The sequence below is a fragment of the Telopea speciosissima genome, chromosome 11 (assembly GCF_018873765.1).
Source record: "Telopea speciosissima isolate NSW1024214 ecotype Mountain lineage chromosome 11, Tspe_v1, whole genome shotgun sequence".
NCBI classification, from domain to species: domain Eukaryota; kingdom Viridiplantae; phylum Streptophyta; class Magnoliopsida; order Proteales; family Proteaceae; genus Telopea; species Telopea speciosissima.
Window position 1 is genome coordinate 32,291,033 of NC_057926.1, and position 12,256 is coordinate 32,303,288.

The 12,256-nt window shown below is 36.9% G+C and overlaps 1 pseudogene; it reads left to right on the top strand.

Annotated features, from left to right (window-relative positions):
• Positions 1-9,149: 9,149 nt before the first annotated feature.
• LOC122644967 lies at positions 9,150-11,174 on the top strand (annotated as a pseudogene).
• The last annotated feature ends 1,082 nt before the right edge of the window (positions 11,175-12,256 follow it).

A 12,256-nucleotide genomic window follows, 5' to 3' on the forward strand; every position in this document is an offset into this window, starting at 1 on the left:
TGTAATTTAAAGTAAATTAAAACAAGAGAGACACAAGCATTTATAGTGGTTCGACTCAACCTTGAGTCTACATCTACTCCTCTCAACCTTGAGAGAATTCCACTAATTTTTTTCCTTTCAGTACAATAGGTGGGGAAAACACCTTTACAAATATTTTTACCAGGATAAGAGGATCCTACAATCTTATAAGGACAAGAGAATCACATAATCTAATAAGGATAAGAGAATCCCTTACATAACCTAAGTAAAGTCTAGGAAAATATAAGCACACCTTACTCGTCTAGAGTCAACTTGACTCAAGAGTAAGAAATTAATTAATAAGAGAGATTAAAAGGAAATATTACCTAAGCGAAAGTGTTCCAACCTACTTCACGTAATGCAATTGTGAATATGCAATGAGTAGTTTGAAGATGCTTGACTTTTGAGCTTTATAACAGAAGAAGATAAGTCTTTGAGTGATGATGTCAAACTTGAGTAACCAAGCTTTCTTCTTGACTTCAAATAATAGCATTAAGAGCTTGAATTGACTTTTTTTATTTCACAATAAAGTATTATTTTGGATTGTTATGATGGTCAAAAGGTTTGACATGATTGGTATTTATAAGCATCATTTAATTCTCAAAAACCATGTATCAAAATTGTTCTAACGGCTATAAACGGCTAGTTTTTAGCTCAACCGATCGACCGCTAAGCCATTGGGGAAAATAGAGCCGTTAGGACTTTTCATGTCCAAGCGGTCAATAGTCGGTCCACTGGTTATGCGACTGGCAGGCGTTGGGCGATCGTTTGAGGGAACCGGTTGCTCACTATTTCCAATGATTAATTGGGCTCTGCAGTCGATCGACCGGTTGTCTGACCGTTTGGGATTTTAAGGCTTTTTGCCAGCCTATCTCTAACAGACTTTGGTCTAGTCTTTTTCCAATGAATGCTAAAGACTTCTAGGGTCTTTAAGTACCTTCCTAGAATCTTTATATGATGCAAATGCAATTTTCATTTTTATGTATGCAATTACAACTACAATTATGCAAGTGTATGTATGTATAGCGCATACGAGCATCTTCATTTTGGTCTTCAACTTAATTTCTTCTTTAAGAGATGTTCTTCAATCTTCAAATGGTTTTTTCTTCAAGAGCTATTTATCTTAGAAATTCTTTGCAGACTTGATCTCTTCAAGCTTTGTCTTGAGCTTCCTTGTGTTTTAAGCCTTGACTCGTTCTTCTCTATTATTCTATTAAACCTGTTGACACAATAGAACACAATGGGTTATGCCAACTCATTTCTATGGAGGGAGGGAAGAATTTTCCCAACAATCTGCCCCTTTTTGATGATAACAAGTATATGATTTGGCTATAACATGTATAATGCAATGATAATAAATAAGGCATACGACTCATGCATCATCATTATAAATCATTATAAACATAAACACAAGTATTGTAAGTAAACTCAAATCATGATTCTTCTCCCCCTTTGTCAACAACAAAAAGAAATAATTTCAGAGAAGCTTCCTCCTGCAGATAAAATCTGCATATCATAAGTATACTCCCCCTAAACATATGCATTAAAATGAAATAAGAGTAGCAAATATAAGTACCGAAATAAGATTAAAAACATATAATCCATATTAGCAAAGATACTTAAAGTTTCAGGGAGTACTGTTGACCGAAAGAAAAGTAAAGAGTTCAAATCTAGAGTTATTACAACCCAAATTAAACTTGTTTGGAGTCATCAGAGATAGAATAAAAACTAAGGGGTAGGAGGAGGAGGCATGTTGAAGTAACTGGTTATGCAAGCGAGATTAAACACAATGGTGTCAAGCTTCTTGTCCATCTCATCGAGCCGCCCAGTTGTCTTCTCCATGTAGTCCATCATAACTTTCCTATCATTAGATGCACTAGAAGATACTTCACTTGTCTCAGGATTGTAATCCTCATCCTCCTCTTTGCTTTCATCATAGTCTTCATCTTCAGTGTTGAAGGCATTGTTTTGGGTAGCCCTCTTTCTTTGAGCTTGAGAGATACCAACAAAGGGAAGAACCATAGAAAGGTTCATCTCATTGACGGTGGTGGTATCAATATCACAGGGCTGGTCCTCAGAAATTTCACCAAAAAAATCAACTTAAAAATAATGAAAGATAGTAGTAAGAGATCAACCATAAGGTAGACTATCCTTGGTAGTCCTTTGAGACGCAGTCTCCATAACTCGCATCATGAGATAGGGAAGACTAATTTGGTTCTTAGTAACAAGAGACCAAGCATGAAAGGCCTCAAAAGGCTTTACAGCATCTCTATGACCTCCTTTGGAAAGAGTGTTATAGGAGTTAATCAGACACATGATCCTAGGGGTGTCATGAAATTGGACAAACTTGAGGTTATGAGAATCGCCATTGTAACCAAGCATAATTTTTACATACACTTCAGCCTCATTCATAAATTCATCAAAATTTTGTTTGGTCTTGAGGAACTTCTTTTCACCATAAGTCCTAATATTGAGGATGTCTTCAAGATCATCCAAGGTAAAAGAGATGGGATTTCCCTTGACAAGAGAATTGATTCTAATGTCATCATTCTCTTGAACAACTTGAAGATTGCAATAAAAATACTTGACAAGATTTGGATACCAAAGATTACTGTGATAAAGAGTGGCATCCCAACCTAGAAAGGAGTAATACTCAGAGAAGTTACCGGTTTGGAGTTTCGCAGTCCTCACATGGCATTCTTGAATGACTTTCCTCTCCAAGTACTGTAAGTCGTCTACTTTATTATGTAAAAATTTTGGTTATCTCTAGTCGTTGACTAGTTTCATATAGTGCTTTAAAGTCTTTCTCAATATCATTCTCATCAATGTTATCAGTATCTATATCATCACATAAATTAATATATTTAGATGCTGTGATATATCTAGAAGTTATCTCATCATTGTCTTCCTCTTGAGTAAGTGCCATAAGTGCTAGATTACTTTGTTCATCATCAGATTCCTCTTCCTACTCTTCTTCCCTAGAGTGCCAAGAAATTTCTACAGCATAGGCTTTCTTCTTTTCTCTAGATTTTGGACATTTGGTTATGAAATATCCTAACTTTTGACATTCAAAGCAAATAATATCCTTTTTGTTAGTAGATACAGTTGTCTTTGGATGAAAATTTACCTTTTTGTTCCTTGGAAGAGCTTCTTTTATTGGATGATCTTTCCTCTCTTCTTTTGAGATACTTTTAAAATTTTATAGCTATCAAGGACCTTTCTTTATCAGAGAAGGTGATGTTGTCTTCCTCCTTACTTTCGTCATCAGATATATTTGACATTTTTAGTGCGATGACTTTCTTCTTAGGTTCCTCTGTCTCAGCATATTTTTCATCTTCATTCAACTCAACTTCATGAGTTAGTAAAGAACCCAATAATTCATCCATACTTACCTTTTCAAGGTCTTTGGCTTCTTTGACTGCAGTTATCTTTGGTCTCCACTTTGGGGGTAGTGATTTGAGGATCTTTCGAACATTTTCTGATTTATTGTAGGTTTTTCTTAGGCCCTTCAGCTTATTAATAATGCTAGTAAATCTTAAAAACATGCTAGCAATATTCTCATTCTCTACCATCTTAAATAGTTCATATTATTTACCCAAAAAAGAAGAAGAAGTTCATATTCATGAACAAGCTTGTCTATTTTGGATTATTTTACACATAGCTATCTTATTGAATTCCTTAGGTGTCTCACACATAGCTATCTTATTAAACTTAGAATCGCTTAATGCATTTTACAAAAAGGTGATAGCTTTGTAATTATGTTGAACTTTCTCCTTTTCTGAGGGAATTAGTTCAGATGTGTCTTTTAGCACGGTTTCACCATCTACTATTTTAGTGTATAGACGTAGTCCATTTTCAATCACATGCCACACATCAAGATTGTGTGCACATGTGAAATTTCTGAATCTACTTTTTCAATAAAAAAAATTGTCTCCATTAAACAATGGTAGTCTTGATACATTCAGCCCTTCAAGTGTAGTAGAGTGATGTGATCCTATTGATCTTTTGTACTCTTAAAATGAGCTCCCACTCTGATACCAAGGGTTGGATAACCTAAAGAGGGCTGAATAGGTTATTTTAGTGGAATTTTTGTTCTTTTAAAATTATACTAGAATTTTAAGACAATGTAATTTAAAGTAAATTAAAACAAGAGAGACACAAGTATATATAGTGGTTCGACTCAACCTTGAGTCTACATCCACTCCTCTCAACTTGAAGAGAATTCCACTAATGTTTTCTCTTTCAGTACAATAGGTGGGGAAAACACCTTTACAAATCTTTTTACTAAAATAAGAGCATTCTATAATCTTTTAAGGACAAGAGAATCCTAATCTTTTAAGAACAAGAGAATCCTACAATCTCTTTAGGATAAGAGAATCCCTTACAAAACCCAAGTACAGTCTAGGAAAATATGAGCAATCCTTACTCATCGAGAGTCAAACTGACTCAAGAGTAAAAAATTAATTAACAAGAAAGATTAAAAGAAAATATTACCTAAGCGGAAGTTTTCCAACTTACTTCACGCAATACAATTGTGAATATGCAGTGAATAGTATGAAGATGCTTGATCTTTGAGCTTTATACTAGAAGAAGATAAGTCTCTGAGTGATGATGTCAAGTTTGAGTAACTAAGCTTTATTCTTGACTTGAAATAATAGCACTAAGAGCCTGAATTGACTTTTTCACTTCACAATAAAGTATTCTTTCGGATTGTTGTGATGGTCAAAAGGTCTGACATGATTGGTATTTATAAGCATCATTTAATTCTCAAAAATCGTGTGTCAAAATTGCTCTAACGGCTATAAAACAGTTAGTTTTTAGCTCAACCGATCGATCGCTTAATTCTGCCAGTCGACCGCTTGGTTCTGCCTGTCGATCGCTAGATATAGCCATTGGGGAAAATAGAACCATTAAGACTTTTCATGTCCAAGCTGCCGATAGCCGATCGACCGGTTGTGCAACCGGCAAGCATTGGGCAATTTGGGGAAACCGGTTGAAACTAGTTGTTCACTGTTTTCAATAATCGATTTGGCTTTGCAGCCAGTCGACCGATTGTCCGACCATTTGGGATTTTAAGGCATTTTGCCAGCCTGTCTCTGACAGACTTTGGTCCCGTCTTTTCCAATGAATGCTAAGGACTTCTAGGGTCTTTAAGTACCTTCCTAGAGTCTCTATATGATGCAAATGCAATTTTCGTTTATACATATGCAATTACAAATAAAATTATGCAAGTGTGTATATGTGTATGCTTATACAAGCATCTTCATTTTGGTCTTCAACTTGATTTCTTCTTTAAGAGATGTTCTTCAATCTTCAAATGGTCTTTTCTTCAAGATCTATTTATCTTAAAAACTCTTTACGGACTTGATCTCTTCAGGCTTTGTCTTGAGCTTCCTTGTGTTTTAAGCCTTGACTAGTTCTTCTTTATTATTCCATTAAACCTATGAATATAATAGAATACAATGGCTTGTGCCAACTCGTTTGTTATCATCAAAACATTTATGGAGGGAGAGAAGAATTTTTCCAACACATGTTGTGGGATCCTACTGCCCGCAAACTAGTCATTAGCCAAGATGTTGTCTTCAATGAAGATTCATTGCAAAAAGACAAAGAATTGCCAACTTCTGACTTGCCACAGATATTTGAACTTGGATCACTTAAATAAGCTCAAAATCAAGCTATTGAAGAACAGTTGACCGATACTGATGAAGTTGATGGAGATGAAGCTAATGAAGACTATACAGAAGAACCAGGTATTGAAACTCAGGGTGATAAAGGACGGTCTAAGAGAGCTTCGAAACCTCCCAGTTGGCTTAATGATTATGTCACAGCTTACGCATTTATCACTAAAGAGTATGAGCCTTGTACATATCAGGAGGCTTGTGAGTCTAGCGATGCTCACCAATGGAGAGCATCTATGGAAGAAGAGATGGAGGCCCTACACAAAAACAAAATTTGGGATCTTGTTAAGTTACCCAAGGGATGTAAAGCTATTGGTTGCAGATGGGTTTACAAGTTGAAAAGAGACTAATGGGAATGTTGAAAGATACAAATCCTGATTAGTGGTGAAAGGTTATGTACAAAAGTCAGGTATTGATTTCAACTAAATCTTTTCTCCAGATGTTCGTCTGATGACTATTCGTATTGCGATGAGTATGGCAGTTGTACTTGATTTAGAGCTTGAGCAGTTGGACGTTAAAACTGCCTTTTTGCATGGGAATCTCAATAAAGAGATTTGTATGACTCAACCCAAAAGATTTGTTTTGTGGACTGAAAAAATCGCTTTATGGCTTGATGCAGGCGCCAAGCTACTGTTACAAGTGATTTGATTTTTTCATTGTGAGCTTGGGGTTCAAGAGATGTTAAGTAGACCATTGTGCCTATGTTCGCAATCATGGTAATGGTGGTTTCATTATCTTATTGTTGTATGTTGATGGCAGAGAATTTATGAGTCATATTGTAAGTGAGTGTCCTTGTTTAGTGGGTTCCACATACAGTGTTATGAGCGAGGGGTGTGTTGTAATTTTTCATGTATTAGTGAATTGAGCTTTGTGTTATTGCCTCATGGAGACAGGCCACCGTGCCGAACCACGTAAATTCCGTGTCTTCGCATTTTTTTCTCTGTGAGTCTTTGTTACACGCTTCAATTTTCGTACGTGCCGATTAGTGCGGGATGAATTTCCGCCACATTATATATATATTCTTTTCTAGGTGTGCACACTCATAGAATTTCTTTCCCTCGTAGTGGGAATTCTCTATTTTGGCAATCTTTAACACTTTTTTCCCTTTATTTTTGTAATTAGTAATGGAGCTTCTATCCTTAATTTCTATTTTTGGTAATTATTAATGAATTGTGTCAAAGATGATAAGTAAGTTCATTAACTTCTTTATGGGAGAAAAAACTCTAACCCGTCGCACAATGGCGTGTACATGTGCCCAGATACAGTTGAGTGTTGTGAAATGAGGCACGCCCATGCCGCCATGCGGCTGTATAAGGGAGCAGTACACAGCGCACTGCCCGATGGGTTAGCTTTATTTATCCGTTTCTTTATTTTGGTCATTATTAATGGAGCTTCTGTCATAAATTCTTATTTTTGGTAATTATGAATAAATTATGTCAGAGATGTACATAAGTTCATTAATTATTGTTTAAACGTCAATAGGACCTATATATGGGTCACCAAGGTATGAACCAGGGACATTAGGAAGCTTAGCTCAATGTATGCTCAAAGTAAGCCCTTCTCTCTCTCTCTCTCTCTCTCTCTCTCTCCCTGTGTTCCCTCACACTTTTGTATTCTTATTTTCTTCTAATTTGCATTTTTTTCTATCTCAATTCAAGGTGAAAAGAAGCATGGCTTCCAGAATTGGTTTGAAATAATTAGTTCTTTGTATGGTGATCCTTCATTCCTTTATTAGTGGCTTAGCAGGAGGAAGAAGCATAACAAGGGAGCAATATTTGAAAATGAAAGCCTATAGAAAGAAGTATCTTAATGGGCCAGCAATTAAGAGCATTAAGGTGAAGTATCTGTTTGCAATTTGAATCCTCTACAGCTGGACTTTCGCCCCTGCCTGTGTGAGGTCGCACAATGGTCGCTCGACTGTCTGGCCATAGAGGACCAGAATCCATGTGTTTGTGGTTGATCCCACACACACATGGAAGCATACATACATACATAGTTTTTCTTTCAAAAGTGTATGTTTTTTTTTTATTACGTAGTTGTTTATGATTTTTTTTAGACTACAAATGGAGATATTTTCGACTGTGTTGACATCTACAAACAACCTGCGTTGAATCATCCTCTCCTGAAGAATCATACGATCCAGGTCTGATTTAGTTCCTTTTTATTTAGAATTAGGTATCCTAAAATATACAAATTAATTCATTTAATTATGCATTAATTAAGACTTCTAATTAATTTTTTTACCCCGCTAATTTCTGTTTACCTAGATGAGACCAAGCACTTATCTTCTGAAAAGAATCATGAAGAATGAGGCGGCTTCTGAAATTAAAGTTCCAAATATAGGGCTAAAGAATGGAGGTTGTCCACTTGGAACAGTTCCAATACCCAGGGCTCAATGGAAAGACATACCAATGGCGGCACCAGCTCCCCCAAAGTTTGGGAGAAAGGATGACAACTCCTTTCCACACAATGTAATGCTTTTAAATTTTAGCTTTTTTCTCAAATTTTTTTTCTTTCAATTTGATATTTCTATTTAGATTTGTATTAGATTCACATAATTTATAACTTTTTTTAAATTTAAAATTGTAAATCTGTTTGTAACCGACCTGGTTACAATATATCTTGTCACCACACTTTATTATCCTTTTTCTTCATGTTTTAAATAAGGAGAAAAATTCTTTGTGGAGGAATGTACTACCCACACCTAGATACAGTGGGGGAGAAATGACCATCCCACCCCCAATGTATCAACTCATGCGCTCTCATTGACCCACTGCATGTGCAGGGCCACGCTCCCCGATAGAGAACCTCGGTTCTTTGAATAATTAGGAATTGGCATGAGGTGGATAATTTCACTTAGCTTGGATAAATTGTTTCAGTTGGTTCATAGCCATAGAGAGATTGATGACTTATGCCAAATTGCACAGAAAAGTGGCTAAAAATCTTCAGCAATGCCTAATCTTGAGGTGCCTTTGCAGTTCGGGTCTGCGAGCTCGACACGTGGAAGATGATTCATCCAACAGTGCGAGCTCAAACAGACCTAGTTAATATTTTTTATGTTTTATTTTTTTGCTTGAGCTCACACCGTTGGATGAAGCATTTTCCACGTGTTGCAAGAATGGATCTTCTCCACGAACGTTAATCTGTGACAGACCAACACCTGTCCCACTTAGTGCAATTTGTAAGGTGAAAAGAAATATTTATAAATGCAAAAAGAACAGATGTTGGCCTCTTAATACGCACATGCATGTGAACATACATGTAGACGAACTGAAGTCAGAAAAGCTAGATGATAAAAGAACTTTAGTATCAGACGAGGAACCAGGGAGCCCAAACAAAGCGGCATAAGCAGCCACGCAACCCAGATGATGATAGAGTTCATTAATATTTCATTATATATTGGTAACACATATTTAGATTGGAGCTAATCAAAGTTGGTATTTTTCAGTATGCAGCGATGGGCACGAATGGAAGACAAACCTTCTATGGAACTGCAGCAATCTTAAACTTGTGGAAACCAAAAGTTCAACATAACGTCCAATTCACCCTTTCTCAAATTTGGGTTTATGCAGGACCACAATATTCTGAAAGCAACTATGTAGAAGTTGGATGGCAGGTAATTCTTCAATTTCTTAAAAACTTTTGGGGAAAAGAATGTTACCTGGCTTTGTGGCTCGCATAGCTCCGCCGCCTAGACACAAAATTGTGCGAAAATACCACACTGCCCCATGAAAATACAAAAATTCCACTCAAGGCGATGCTTAATTGCCTAGGCAGCATTCTGTTGCCCAAATTTCTTTTTACCATTGTTTGACAATTATGGATAAATAACACATCCACATTGTTTGTTTTATTTAGAAAGATTTCTTCTTTGAGCTTAGATTATTAGAGTAACCATAACTACTCTAATAACATATAGGACCGAGTTTCCTTACACCCACAGTGAATGAGATTCCATTCACCGTGGGGCAGGAGAAGGTGGGAAGAGGTATCGGAAGGGCATTTAGGAAACTTACCAAAACACTATAGGGGTTTGTGAACCCTAGGATGGTGGGTGAACTGAGTTGTGAAATAAATATGTTATTCAAAACTTTATTTCAAGCCTCAATTCATCAATATTGCATATACTAAACACATTGCATCATTGATTATTACTGAGCATAGAACCAAGCGATTGGTTAGGGTGTCTCATTTATCTAGGCAATCAAGTATCAAAATGACATCCTTAAGCCTCATTTTTTGTTTATTATAGCCAAACATATATGCATATATATATATGGGTATTTATTTTGGATCATTTTTCCACCAAAAAAAAGTGTTTTATGGATCTAATTAAGCTGAATGATGCATGAAAATGTTCCCAATTTTTCAGGTACACCCACATGTCAATAATGATTATCAACCCAGACTATTTACACTATGGACAGTAAGCTTTGTCAACTTATCATTTATTTTTGGCTTAATTTCTTAGGGATACATAACTTACCATATGTTCAATGTCTCTGTGTGTGTGTGAACAATATCAGGTAGATGGTCATAGATCCTATTGCTACAATTTCGAGTGCGAAGGTTACATACAAGTGGGCCAGCATGCCGGTCCCGGTTCATCTTTCGCTCAAGTATCTATTTATAATGGAACCCAAATTGGGATACATCTTGGTATTGTCAAAGTACGTAGAAGAAGGTTTGGTATGCTAGCGGTATACTGTATGCTAGCACCCTGCATGTTTGTCTATCTCTCTCTTTCTCCCTTTGAAGGGTAAAGGAGACATTTCAATGTGGGGAAGAGAGAGATAGGATCTTTATCCCCTTCGGTTCCCTGTCTGGTCCAGTTCCCCACAGCAACTCTAACAACGGGGACGCAATGACGGCCCTACCATTGCCTGAACGCTCTGCCCAGGTAGGGTCCACTCCCCTTATTAGAGGCATTGAGAAATTGGGCCGGACAGGGAACTAGAGAAGATAATTTTCCGAGAGAGATTGGCACATAGGATGCTAGCATACCCATCCCTCTCCCTTTTTATTTTTTTATTTTATTTTTATTTATTTATTTTTCTTATTTGAATAATTATAATTTGTTGGATGACTTGATCCCAAACTTATAGGACCAGAAAACTGGTAATTGGTTGGTATTGTGGGGAGAAAATTTTGAGATTATGGGTTACTGGCCCAAGGAACTCTTCAATCACTTAAGAGACAAAGCTGAAGGCATAAACTGGGGAGGGCAGACTTATGGTCCAAGACCATATCCTGAAATGGGTAGCGGCCATTTCCCAGAGGAAGGTTATATATGGAAGAGCATGTTTTATCTCCAGGATTCGTATTATCGATGAACATTGGAAGATGAGAGATGTGGATATAAGAGAAACTCGTAGTCATACTGACTTGCCTCAGTGCTATAAACAAACTGTTGGTCAATCCGTGGAGCAAGGGACCTATATCTATTTTGGGGGTCCTGGTGGTAATTGTGTCTAGTCAACCCTAGCCTAATTACCAATAAATTAAACCAGTCTCTGAAGAGTAAGGGAGGATAACTTTGTACTTCCATTAATGTACTTGTCAAAAGATATAATAAATTTTGGGTATCTTTTGGTTCTATTTGCACTCCCACTATTTTCCAGCACTTTCTTTCTTCTTTTTTATTAATGGGAAAATGTTTATGTCTAGTAGTGTGTCCTACGCCTGCATTCCCTATTTCTATCTCTCTCCTCACCCTATGGGGAGCAGAAATGTCATTTCATAGGGGAGTAAAGGAAAATGTTTTCCGACTAGAAATCTGGAATGTGGCTTACACAAGCTCTCCCATGTGTCTATCTTCCACCCCCCTATGAAATGACATCTCTCTGTACGACTCTACCTCCTGTTGGGAGACGAGAGAGACAGACTTAGGAAGTGTTGGAGTAGGCCACGCTCATAGAAAAAAATCTTACCTAATATTATATAGGGAAGCAGTTTTCTGTATGGGAATGTGGTCTACGCCAGCACTCCCATGTGTCTATCTCTCTCCTCCTTAAAACAAGGGGGCAGAGGTGTCTTTTCATATGAGGGAGGAGAGAGATAGACTCATGGGAGTGCTGGCATAGGCCACACTCCCGGACAGAGATCTTTTTCCCTATTATATATAATGGGAGAAAGTTCTCTCAGCAAGCGGTATAAGGACTCGTGGAAAGAAAGATTTTCTTTGTTGTGGAATTGTGCCTTGCAAAGTTGAAAATTTTATTTTAGGACTCGAGGAAAGAAAGATTTTATTTTATTCATTTTTGCATTATTTATTTTCATCAAATATATACAAATAGATAAATACAAACAACGTTAGTCCATGCATCAATTCGCTTTTTAACTTCTTGAATACATCTTACTCAGTTAATCGAATGTGGAATTTCATCAGAACTCGGGATTATTCAGGGGAGGCCATTATAATCTCACAAATTGATTTAATTATGTCATAGATCCTTCGTTGTTCGATGGTCCTTCGAGGTCAAATTCATATTGCCACACATCAACAAACAAAAGGGCGTAATTGAGAATTTCTTGGCGGCCTATCCTTTGCTAATATA